Source organism: Lagopus muta, chromosome 26, assembly GCF_023343835.1.
Source record: "Lagopus muta isolate bLagMut1 chromosome 26, bLagMut1 primary, whole genome shotgun sequence".
Lineage (NCBI taxonomy): Eukaryota > Metazoa > Chordata > Aves > Galliformes > Phasianidae > Lagopus > Lagopus muta.
In genome coordinates, this window is record NC_064458.1 from 501,205 (window position 1) to 513,818 (window position 12,614).

Consider the following 12,614-nt stretch of genomic DNA (forward strand, 5'->3'; position numbering starts at 1 on the left):
CCTTAATAAATTCCTTTACTAAGCTGTGTCAGCTACTAAAACATTGTTCTTTGTGGGTGAATAACTTTTAATTTGAGCGTTCTAGTATTCAGCAGAGTGAGGTAATGGATTAGCAATTGCCTGTATTGTAAATGTCATCTTGGCATAATTAGGGTGATTATTGTTAACCAGTGGAGTTCAGTATTTATCTGTCACTGGGTGAGAGGATATAACAAAGCCCCAATTAGTTATAAATGGTATATAAATTAGTTATAAATGGTGGTGGGTGGTGGGAACGGAATGCAGCCCCTGAAACGCTGCTTTTGTTTTAAATTTGCTTCAGTGTTTATTTGGTTTTAACATCCGCATTACCGCGATTCCTGACAAGAGGGGCCGGGTGCCAGGCCTGGATGCAGCGATGGCGCGAGCAGCGCCGGGTCCCTGCACATATGGGGAGCCGTCCTCCACTGTGCCAGCTGTGAGCACACACAGTCCTTGAGTCTGTCCAGCACTGCAGGCCCACAGAAGCAGAATTTCACAGTCGTAGATTGGTCGGATTGGGGGGGACCTTACAGACTTCCAGCCACATCCCTGCCATGGGCTGCAGGCCCTACGGCTCAGGCTGCCCAGGGCCCCTTCCTGATCCGCTCTCCCATTTAGGCTCCTTATTGCCCATTCATTTCTAACAGTGCTGTTTCTAATGGTCAGATGGAAACTGTAAGAGGAAGTGGTCTGAGTTCAGCTCTGCAAAGGAAGAGATAGAAAACCGTATTATGGGCAGGTATAGAGCAGCGTCCCCTTTGGGAACGTCATCTCCTTTTTCCCCAGGGCAGCAAATCTAGCTCAAGGCACCAGGGTTAATGTCCTTTGCAAATACTTATCCGGCCTAATAGATCTGGGGATATTGCTACCACTCACAGATATTTCAAAATCTCTCCTCTTAATCCTGACAAGCTCTTGCCCTTAATAACTTCAGTGGGACTCTTGCCAGAGCAAAGGCTGTCAAGTCAGATTCTCAAATGAAACAAAAAAGAAAAGCAGGAAGGGAAGTTCAAGGTGAGGGGTTTTTTTGCTTGGTGCTTTTTATGGATGTTCATAGATGGAAACTGTTGGGATTCTTTCCTTCTGATAACTTAAATGATGGATGAGTCAAATGTCCTGAGAAAGCCTTCCAGATCCAGCCACAAATGGCATAGGATGGAGAGAGCAAAGCCATCAGGGGCTGAGGACAGACAGAGGAAGAAGAATGAGAGTGGAATGGTAGGGAAATAGCAGCTTCAGTGGGAAGAAAGAGATTTCAGAGGGAAGCGGGGATCATGTAATTTGTGGAGCTTATACATAGAAATAGTTCATACATTTTTGGTTAGTGAATATTTAAGTATGTTGCAATTATCAGTTGTTGTGAGTTATCACAGAGAACTGTTGCTCGTGGCTGCAGTGTGTGCAGTGCTGCCTCCTCACCTGCTTTGGAAACCTTTTGCAGCGCTCAGCCTCTTGTGACGCAGATTTTCTCAGCTTTCATTAAAAATGAGGGGAACATTTCTATACTCTCTCTGTCCCAGAAAACCTAGAAAACTTGAAGCTGAGAGCCACAAAGCAAATAAAGCCCCACATCCCCTTTTGAGACATTCTGTGATTGTGAAGACGTTCTCAGCCCGGGGATCAGAGGGCAGATCGATGGTTTGCAGCGCTGAAGGCAGGCGCCGCTGCTCAGCGGTGAGCTCTTGCTGTGATATGAGCACAGGAGGCAACGAGCAGCAAGAACAGAAGATGGGAACTGCTCCTAGAAAGTACTGGGCTTTTCCTGCGGCCCTTTCAGAGCAGCACAAGGTGCCCAGGATCCCTCCAGGCACCAGCTCCGAAGCAGGACAGCTTTCTTTGCTCGGCTCTGCATCGTCCTCGTGAGGCTTGGCAAGCTGATCCCCCTGCAGAGCAGGAATCCCCACAGAGCCCCTAACCCCGCACCATTTGTTTCCTCCCAGGGTGCAGGTTCACCTTTTCACCCAAGGAAGGAACTGATGTCACCACCTGGAGATCTGTAACATCTCTGAGAGGATCCGTGATCCTGTGAGCACAGCAGAGCGTGGCTGCAGCAGCTGAAGGCTTCCCAGGAAGAAGAGGGTTTGGGGGTGGGTGGTACCTGGATTTACTTTCCACAGGACTGCACAGGTTCTGCTTCATTCTAACCTTGAAGCTAGTAAATGCTCAGAAAAGCTAACTTAGATTCTGTTTGTTGTTCTGAAACAAGCCATAAATCCTTTGGAGTTTGGAGGGGATTTTTTTCTCTCTCTTTCTTTTTACATGCTGCCAAAATTCTGCTATTACTTATTGAGACGCATTTGTAAGCTTACAAATTTGCAACGATTTTCAGCACAAATATTTTTCAAAGAAATGTTTCCCCTCTCCCCTGTAAATATTCTGCCTCTGGCCTTTGTGGGGAAAAAAAGAAGATGTTTTGGCCAAAGTAGGAAAAAATAAAAATCTATAAACATTTCATAGTACTCATCAAATGCAATTTTGGTTTACTTTTACTGAGAAGCAGAACTTTCTTTTTTTCTTCAGCATCTATGGGAGTGTCAGAATTACTTTTACGGAGCGCTCAGCAGCAGGGTTTTTACACAGATATGTTCACTTTCCATGGAAAGTCAATAGATGGACTCAGAGCAATTCCTGAACAGAATAGCAGGGTTAAAAGGGGACTTTTGAAAGGTCGAACTCACTTGTATGAACTAAAGCGGTGTTTCTTTCCTTGAAGGCTTGATCCGGCTCCCACTGTGAGATATGAAATTGCTTCAACAGAAACAGGACCTGACCTTAACTGAGAGACGAGCCAGGACCTGGAGCAGCCCCAGCGCGTGACACAGGCACAGACATGCCAGCACCACCTCCTCACCCTGCCCTGCTTTGTGCTGCAGTCAGTCCTGGGAGAAAATAGAAATCCATCACAATGAGCAGAGCAGAGGCTTGGCTCGGTAGCATCATTTAATGCCTGATAATCCCTCATCCCAATTTGCTTGAATTTATTAAGTGTCCCTGGAAACAGGTGTGATGGAAATACCATGGAAACGTGAGACAAGTGGAGCCATCAGTTCACAGCCTCTCCGGCAGCAGTTTCATCAGGGAGAGCAGAGCTGACATCACGTGGGCACCTCCCTCTCCCCTCTCCATCTTCATGTCGAGAGCCCAAAGACAGCCCCGCGCCGAGCCTAGGGGGCACTTTTCATCAGGACTGGAGTGGGAATTGTGTCCACAACTGTCGGTGCCAACAGTCATCCCAAAGTAACCCCAATGTGGGCAGAAAGGGGCAGATTAAACTGCCTGAGATAAGCTGCTTGCATCTGGAGACACCCAGTGGGGTGTTGCTTCCCTCTCCCCAGCCCTCACGCTTCAGCAGTGCCACTTGGCTCAGATAATTTACTTTTAATAGTCTGGTTACAAATGAGATTGCAAAGGAAGCACGTGATTCTGAACTGGGATTTCTGAGTCACATTCTCATTTCCCCCTTGTGCCTCCTAGGCCTCTAATAAACTACAAAGAGACATTAAGAAAACAATAAGAACTCTTTATCTATTGAGACTGGGGAACAGGAACAGTGAGCCAGCAGTAATGGATTCTGTGTATCTGCAGTACGTCCCTGCAGCAGCGACCGAACGAGGGGAACGGGAAGTTCGAATGCTCAGGACATGGAGAGCCTGGATCAGCTGGCCAGCAGTGGGTAGAAAGCAGGTGAGCAGTGCCTGAAGCCAGCTGAACCCCTTGCCAGGCTGTCCCCAGGAGGCATTTGGCCACGTCCATGCTGCATTCCATTGCAAACTCGGGGAATTAGGCAGCTGCCGTGTGTGCTGTGATCTTCTACATCACCACCAGCGTGCACTGCATCGCTTGGGCCAGGATAAACCACGGGTGTTTGCAGCAGCACGTAAATAGGAAAAGAAAAGGGGTCACATCCTGCCACAGCCTGCAGCATCTCTGATGGTGACAGTGGTTCTGCAGTCAACTGCAGTAAATGGGAAATCAGGCCTGGGGAATCAACAGACAAAGGTGTTCCCCAAGGCAAGGAAATCGATGCAAAATAAAGTGCAGGTTAAAAACACATAGGCAGAACTAATTACAGAAAGAGAACTGAGCCTGGGGTAGATGAGAGCCCTTGATAAAAGAAATGGCTCCACCAGGTAAACGGAGCAGTTGGCCTCGATGGCTTGGGTTATTTATTTTATTTTTTCTCTTTCTTCATGTAGGTCAGATGTCTTCCCAAGGGGGATCCTCTTAAACTCCTTCTTAGGATCTCAATTACAAACTCTACACAAATTAACAGATAATAGAACAGTTAGAGCAAAAGAAACCTGAGAGAAGAACACAGTACACAGAACATAGTGCAAAGGGTTCATGGAAAAGGAAAATCAGTGTGACAGATATTTATTACTATCTTTATGAGGGGAGATGGGACTCAACCAGAGCCCATTTTGAGTTCTGTTCTGCTGGGGTTTTGCCATAAACGAAAGTGAGGAGTCAGTCTATCCTTACACCTTTGTGCCCAGCACATTTTAATTAGGGTTAAGAAAACAGAAGGAGGAAATAAAAACAAGGAAAAATAAAGAGAAAAAAGAGGTAAGAAAAATCTCCAGCTGATTCATAATTTAGTATCTGTTCTGCTCAGGCTTCTGTTGGATCTTCCAAAAGCAACATCCCCTTTCATTCAGATTGGGTAGCTCCTGTTCAAACGTCCTTTTGATGCCACACATGAAGAGAAAACAAACAACCATGAGCAGAGAGAGGAAGAGCAAAAAGAAGGCAAACAATGCAATATGTATGGAATCTAACACAGCACAGCATCCCACACTGGGAGGCAGAGCCCAGCACTGGTGACTGTAATCCAGCACGAGTGGGAACACACCAGAAAAAGAAAGGACAGCATTACGAGTAACCAAATCCTTGCTTTCACAGCTTGCTTCCCACGCTGAGCAAGGTGTGCAGACACGCTCAGAGCCACGCAGCAGGAGCCACAGGAATGCCCATTTGCAGACAGCTGTAGGGACATAACCACGATCTCCACGGGGCGCAGGAGCCGGTGCCATGCTGGCAGGTGGGAAGCAGTTTCTCACTCCCTCTGCCCAGTGCTAGCTTGAATCTAAACAGAGGCCCCAGTACTTGTGCATCTTTGTGTACAGGTTTCTGCAGCGACCCACGAAACGTGTTCTCCCTGCTTGACCCATCCCACCGCGTTTCTGACTGCGCTTGGACGTGGTGGAGGTTGGTAGCATTGGGCTCAGATTCCAGTCAAGAAATTTGAAATTGGATTTGAGGTGAGTCCTGCTCCAAGGATAGCTCAGAATGGAATTATTTTAGTTATAGCAGGGAGGGGGAAGAGGAACAGAGTAGGTGAAATAATAGCAACTGTCTAGCTAAGATAAGCCAGACAAGACAAAATATTAATTCTGATTATGTTAGCACACCAAACAGAGAGAACTGCAATTCCGTCCACCTGCTGAAATCAGGGAAAATTACTGTCACCAATGGTGCATAATTTAGAAGTGTTAAATCATTAAACCTGGGTAGAAATGGTAACATCCCATTATTTGATGCCATTGATACTAAGCCTGTCTGTGAAAGGGAGACCTGCCGAGTCGGTGGCTCACGTTCCCTTGCAAATGGAGGCACTGCAAGCTCTCTGAAGGTTCATGAGCCTCACTGATAATGGAGAATACTTTCAACCTAAGCTGCTCACAGCTGTTCCCATTTGCTCTGGAGGGTGGTTGGGGTGGCTGCAGACCTGGAGCAGGCAAAGTTGTGCCATGCTGTGCTCTGTTTGCCCCCAGCTCTGCCAGTGATTTTCTGTGTCATTTTGAGCAATCACTATGACTAGACACGTCCCCTCCCGTATCAGACAGCTCATACAGGTGTCCTCATTAACCTCATTAACTAATGAGCCAAACAGATCACACAGTTCTGCTGATGAGACTCACTTTGACTCTCAGAGCGCAAGTTTCTCCCATTAGCCCATGGTAATCAGTCCAACGTGATCAAAGGCCTCTTTCCAGTATTTGCCAGCATAGCAGAATACAAGGAGATATTGAACTGGACTCTGCTTGGAAACAGAGGTGGTGCAGGGGAAACACAAAGAGATGAAATGAGGATTGTGAGACTGTTCCCTGCTCTTTGAAATCAGTGCATTTCTGAAAGGGGGCACAGCCAGTTTATGGAGCATCCTTGGCTTCTCGTTTTCCCCACTGCTCCGATCACTTTGGACTGCCATGCAATCATCAAAAGGCACAAAACAAACACAGGAAAAAAATGCCCTGGTTTAGGGAAGCAGGGAAACCTGTGGCTCAGGTTCTCTCTCTCTGCAGGATCTGGGGAAAGCTACAGTTTTCTGCAGCCACCTGGAGCTTAATTGCCACTTAAAGGAATTATCTTCAGCCTTTTTCCCCAAGAAAAACAACTTTGTACAGAGCAGAGAGACAGATAGGAAAACAGGTTGGAAATTGCCTTGTAGATCACTTTTCCATCCCTTCCATGTTCACAGGAAAAGAAAATAAAAACAAAATGCAATCAACAGGGACAGGGAAGAAAAGAGTTGCTGCAGAGTCTGAGCCTCCAGAAGCTGGAATAGGAAAGAATGGAACCATTCAAGCATCCCCTGGTGTGGTGGTCCTTCCTCAGCTCCCTGCAATTGGTCCGATCCTGCGTCTCACCAAGCACACCCTTGTGCCATCTCTCAGGGTAGGTTCTTCTGCTTTTGGTGTTGTCATAATTAATGGTTTTAGGGAGTTCTCCCAGCATTTGATAATCTTGACTAGGATTCTGCCAGGAAGACAATTTCTTCTCTCCTTTAAAGAAAAAAGGAAGCTCTTTTCTCTTTCATATATACCAGAATAACTCCTGGCTGAAATGAGCTACTTGCAGTTGGAGAAAAGCACTGCACTGACAGGCTGGAAAACCAACAACTTATGATTAAGCTACAAAAAAAGTCACCTCCCCACTGATGGTGGAGGCTTAGCAGCAGGAGACTCTTCTCTTCCAGAATCCTTTTGCTGCACAAAAACCTTCAGAGGAAGTTGTCAGAAGCCAGGAATAGCAGGCCTAGCCTAGTGTGCCCGGAGCTTAAACTAGCCCTAGCTCAAACCTCAAGCTGTTTTTATACTCTCTTCCTTGTCCTCAGTCATAACTAAATGGCACCATGTTCAGACTCCTTCTGAACATCTCTCTGAGTGAGGGATCCAGGCCTCCTTCCAATGGACCTCACTGCAGTGCTATGGATGGATGCCATTCAGTAAGAGTGGTTTTCAGTGCTTAGGGCTGTAAAACAAGGCTCCAGTTCCTCCTCCTTTCTGTTTTTCTCCATTTATTCCTAATGCTGGTATCTCGTCAGTCTATGAGTGGCACTCCTACGTTCCTGTTTCTCCCTCTGTACCCAACAGTCTCTGTACACGTTGATCCATGCACATTATCAGTTCAGTTCTCAGCATATGGTTTTCAAGCACTTGCTTTCAGAAGCACTAAAATCACATAAAATATTCCAGACTGTTCCCTGTAAGCACTCTTCGATTCACAATCAAGAGCTGTCACCAAAGGCTTTGTATTTAAGAAACACATTGTGACTTCTTTCACAATTAAATATTTTAACTCAAACCTTGAAAATGACCTTGGAAGTAAACAGAGAGTAGGAAAGTCCTCAAACTATCGCCATGAAAAGGGATTGTTTCAAGAATGGCACAGGTCACTGAGATGTGCATCCGAGGCGTTCATCTCCCGGATGGGTGAGATTGCCATTTTGGAAGTATCCACTTTTTGGGAAATAACTCATTCTGAGCAGGAACCACCCCAGGTCCAGAGGCTTTGTACCTCATACTGTCTTGCTTTTGTTTTCCTGGCCTTCATCCTTAGCTCCTGTCTATTGGTATCTCTTAACAGAAGTCAGCTGAGATACTTCTCTGAGGCCCATTTACTTCTCACTTCTGCTTTCCCTCTGCTTCCAAGCAGACATGGATAAAATAAGCCTTTGGTACACAGCAAACAGAGTTATAGAGACTGTGAGCAACAAGTTAACTGGAGCTTTTTTGTGTGTATCAACAACTGTCAGGGCTTTTATTCCAGGTGATTCTGTGAAGAACAGAAATGAGATAGCAAGACTTTACATGGCACAGAAAATCTGCAGTGCCAGCAGTGAGAAAGCTCTTATAAATTAAGTATAGCTGACCCGCAGGAATAAGCCTAAGGAAGAATAAGCCATAATAATCACAGCTCTTTTAAAGCCTCTGTTTCGTTAGAGAGTCTTGTACAGCTTTATAAAATCAGGCAAGTATTTATTATAACAACTTACAGAAGGGAACATAAAGGCCCTGAGAGGTCGTAGCTGGCACATTCAGGTGCTGGTTGAGATCCACGTGTGCTTTGTTGCTAATGACCCAGAAAAGCACGATTGCTCATGTCTCATGTGGAACACAGGGAAGCAGTCGTACACAGGGACCATTTGTGAAAACCTTGCCAATTAACTTCCTCGGTATCCCACAGAAAAACAGTAAGAGAGAAGTAGAAACAAGCCTTGTTGACAGCACTGCTGCCCAACCTCTGCTGCCCACGAGAGGGTTGCAGATGAGCAGCAGAGTCCTTGAAGAAGGAAGTATGGTTACCTAACTTCCACTGAGCTCTTCACCTTTGAAACATTCTCCATATCTGTTATTACTGTTTTGGGTGGTTACCAGCAGGATTTCTATTTGAATAATGGCTTTGTCCCTCCCTGAGTCACATCAAATTAGGCTTCAGTTTGTTTGTGTGTCTTCTTGTCTTAGTTAAGGTACACTTTTCTGATTACCCAAAGGGAAACACAACGCATATTAAAACATGAATTATGTAAGGAGCTGGGGTAACTGATATTCTAGGGAAGGGGCTGCCATGGCTGCGTGTCACTCAGACACTGTCCTTTTCCAGTGACTTTCATCCAGGAAGTCTATTTTGCAGCTCAGACATTAATTAGTGCTCTCATTTTCCCCATGAGCAACAGGCTCCCATTGCCAGCTGCACAGAAGCACAGAGAGGAGCAGAAATTTGTGGGGACAGAGAGAGGCACGATTTCCTGTTCAGATCCATTTGGAAGAGTTACAGCTCCGTTCTGACCATCTGAATGCAGCCAGAGCAGAAGTATGGCCGTACTTTGCTTATCTGCAAAAAGCCTCCCGTGTGCCCACAGAAAGAGCTGGCTCTGACCACTGCTGGTGGGAAGACAAATTTAGGATACGCTAAGGAAAGTGGAATAGCAGTGCTCTTCTTTTACCTGAGCTCAATCCACTGCACTGTTCTGTGAACACAGAGGAACAGAAGCAAGTTTAAGTGACTCCAAATCCAAGCGTGATACTTGAGACTCATCATTTATATTCTGAAAGTGCTAGCAAGAGCAGGGCTTATTTGTTGATGTTTGTTTGCAGAGGTTTATTTGTTTGAAAAGGCTAATCAGCTATCAGGATGCAGAGGCAATTGCTTAAATGTAAAGGAAAAGGAAGGAATTGTTCAAAGCTATTCAGATGAGGTAGCATGGTTTGCGTTTTGATGTCGGTGTGCAACCAACTGACAAATGCTGAGCCAAGTCTGGTGTAAATCCAGATGAATTCCATTAGATTCAACAGACTCGCTTCCAATTTATTCTGATGTAAGAGAGAGCGTGATATTTCCATTTAGATTTACATTAGATTTGTTTCCTGTTTTCCATAATTCAGTCAGTTTCCATTGTGTACAAAAACAGCCTGCGCCAGATTTTGATCTCATTTGCATTGGATGAAAACAGTTGTTTCAAATGGAACTACACTGGATTTATAATTGCATAAATGAGAGCAGAATCTGATCTATTCTCAGTGAGAATTTCCCAGGGCGTTGCCATGTGAGAACACCCCTGCTGTGGTGGAGTGATCAGGTGCTTTGTCATCAATTTCCATGGAGAATTTTCATCTCAATCCTGGACTGGAGCCCTGAGTGTGACATGACAGCTGCTGTGCTGCAGACCGAGGTACAGAAGCCCCTCTCCTTCAGAAGATGAGCTCGCAAGCCAGCACTGCCACCATCCCTTCACCAGGAGTGAACACTGTGCATTGGCTTAGAAGATAAAAACAGAAAGAGCTCAGTCTTGCCTGGCACAGCTCTTCTTCAAACGATGTGTTGGCTCTGATATATTTCATTTGTCACACACGTTATTTTTAAGCCAAGTTCTCTGTGTTGTCTTTTGCTTCTTCCCCTGAGGCCTTTCCGACTCCCCTTGTTCAGCTGCAATTAGAAACGTTAGGAGCAACACAATGATTCTCTGGCAGATAAGGCTATCTCTGTTCTGATGGCTACACCACTAGCAATAGATTGGGTTATTACTAATAACTAATAAGATGGTTATTCCCAGCAACGTGGGCCATCAGATGGATTTACTTCTCCCCACTGAAGCTGCTTATTTCACTGCTACTGGGAAAATAAGGCCATTTAGAGTCATTAATGGCAGTTGCAAAGGCTCTTCTGAGTAGATATACGAGCTGTGTTGCCATAGCTTCTCGGATTACTTTGATCCCAGCCCGTCCATCTGGCTTCATGGCCTCACTCTTATTCCTTGCTCTCTTGTAGGAGTCACTGTTTCAATGGGACAAGAAAGGTCGTTACAGTCACTCTGGATCTTACAGGAACTGGACAGGCTTAGCTGACCCTTAATTTGCCTTCTGTCTATCAGCCATCAACGTGCGAAGCATGGATAGGCCCCCCTTCGAGTGCTGAGAGATGAGTCTTGCTATGAAAACATGCACGTCAACTCTTTGTTACCCAGGGCCTGGGGAAATGCAAAGCTGATGTGCAGTAAAAGCAGCTACACCAGTAGCATACCACTATTATATCAGTAAGGCTTGGCATTTTAAATGAAGTCATACTTCTTCCATGTGCATTTGCAGGACTGCTGTGTGATTAATTCCAAAGAAACTATAGTTTCCTTTATAAATTTAAATATTTCTCTTAATTTATAATGCTTCGCATCAGACGTTGGAAAGACAACAATGGCAAGAACTACAGCAACACCACCAATGTCAACAACATGCTTACAAGGACATCAGTATTAGGAGCACATTATGTGGCAGATTGAAATTTCAGCATCTCCACACTTCTCTCACCACGTCATCTCAGCCCTGTGCAGAGAGACTGGAAATTACCCCATGGGTTTGGCCTGCAGTATAGAAAACAGAGCTGTGGAAAAAACAAGGCAATCATCAAATTTCCAGTGTAGGCGGCAATCTGTCTGTTAGGTTTGCACACACACACATTATCGGGGCCCGCGAGTGCCTACAGGCAGTCTTACACAGAGCAGCTCGTGCCCATAAAACACAAAGGCACACCGGGTTCTCTTCTGTCTGATGCTTCGCAGCGAGCAGCAACTGAGCAGGACCCATCACGCAGTAACAAAGGCTGACATAAATACTTATTTGTGATTTGGTTCCACATGGTTTTTATTCCACTGTGCAATTTGCATTACAACTGGATCCTAATTGTCCATTTTAGCAAGCAAAGAGCAATCTGATACAGATTATAATACATGAGGTGAAGCAGACCCGTCACAAAATAAGTGCTGCCAGCCAAGGGCAGCCTTCTCTCCTTCTCTCCCAGTTGGAGACACTGGCTGATTAAGCAACTGGGCAGCGCTGCCTGGAATTGACATGAGCCCAAGGAAAAAAAAAAAAGAAACAGGACAATGGGAGCCTGCTCACAAAGCAGAAATGCCCCGGCCCCTTTCTGCAGTGTTTCCTGGCACTCCCAAGAATCTGAGGCAAACAGCTCTGAGGTGATGTAACGCTGCTGTCCCGGTGAAGGACCACCACTGGCCCCATGGAGGAGATGCAGCCACTACATGTGTGCGGTGCTTCAGGGGCACAGAAAGCCTCAAAGGAGACGGGACACAGCGTGCTGGAGACCCTGAGTTCCACCACATTGAGGTCTCCTGTATGTGAGAAAACCTCTGTATTCCCAGGGCTGCCAGCGCAGACTCATTGATTAGAAGGCAGGGCAGGAAATTAAATGAGGCAGGTGAATTAAAGCCAGACTTCACAGGCTGCATCTGTTCCTCCATTCCCTCTGGGTACAACACTGATGTAACTTCAAAAAGTAAATTTAGTGTTGAGGAAAGCTGCCAGACTGATGGCCCTGTAAACAGAAGCGCTCGATGCATCCGCAACGGGCAGAGGGGAGGAGCAGAACTGCAGCGTGCCTCAGCCTGGCTGCCCTGCTGGAGCACAGCAGCTGCTGCAGATGGCCCTGCCTGGGCTTGTCTTCTGTCCTGCAGCTCAGGAAAAGCAGCTGGTTGGGAAGGCCTGGCTGCAGCTGTGAGTAGAGGTGAATGCAGCAGCAAAGAGCAAACAATAACGCTCTCGGTGATGCCCCAACAATAGGAGGATCCCGAAGATAAGCGCTGCTGACAAGAAGAAAGTCCATCCGTGGTACTGCACATGAAGCTGCAGATGTCTCCACCTTGCAGTACGCCCAGGCTGGCACGCAGATGGGAGCTTGCACACCTTTCAGCTTCAGTCCTCAGTCTTGTCCACACCTGTGTTAACAGAGAAAAAGGGAGATCTCTATTTCAGAGCGGTTCTTACTATCAGCATCTTTCCTGGTATTTGCACATACAACAG

The 12,614-nt window shown here is 46.1% G+C and overlaps 1 long non-coding RNA gene across 1 annotated transcript; it reads left to right on the top strand.

The window, feature by feature from the left end:
* The first annotated feature begins 6,417 nt into the window (after positions 1-6,417).
* On the top strand, positions 6,418-10,668 carry LOC125684911 (uncharacterized). Its single transcript, XR_007373353.1, has 3 exons — positions 6,418-6,699; positions 9,826-9,976; positions 10,573-10,668. It is a non-coding gene; the product is annotated as an uncharacterized LOC125684911 (long non-coding RNA).
* Positions 10,669-12,614: the final 1,946 nt, after the last annotated feature.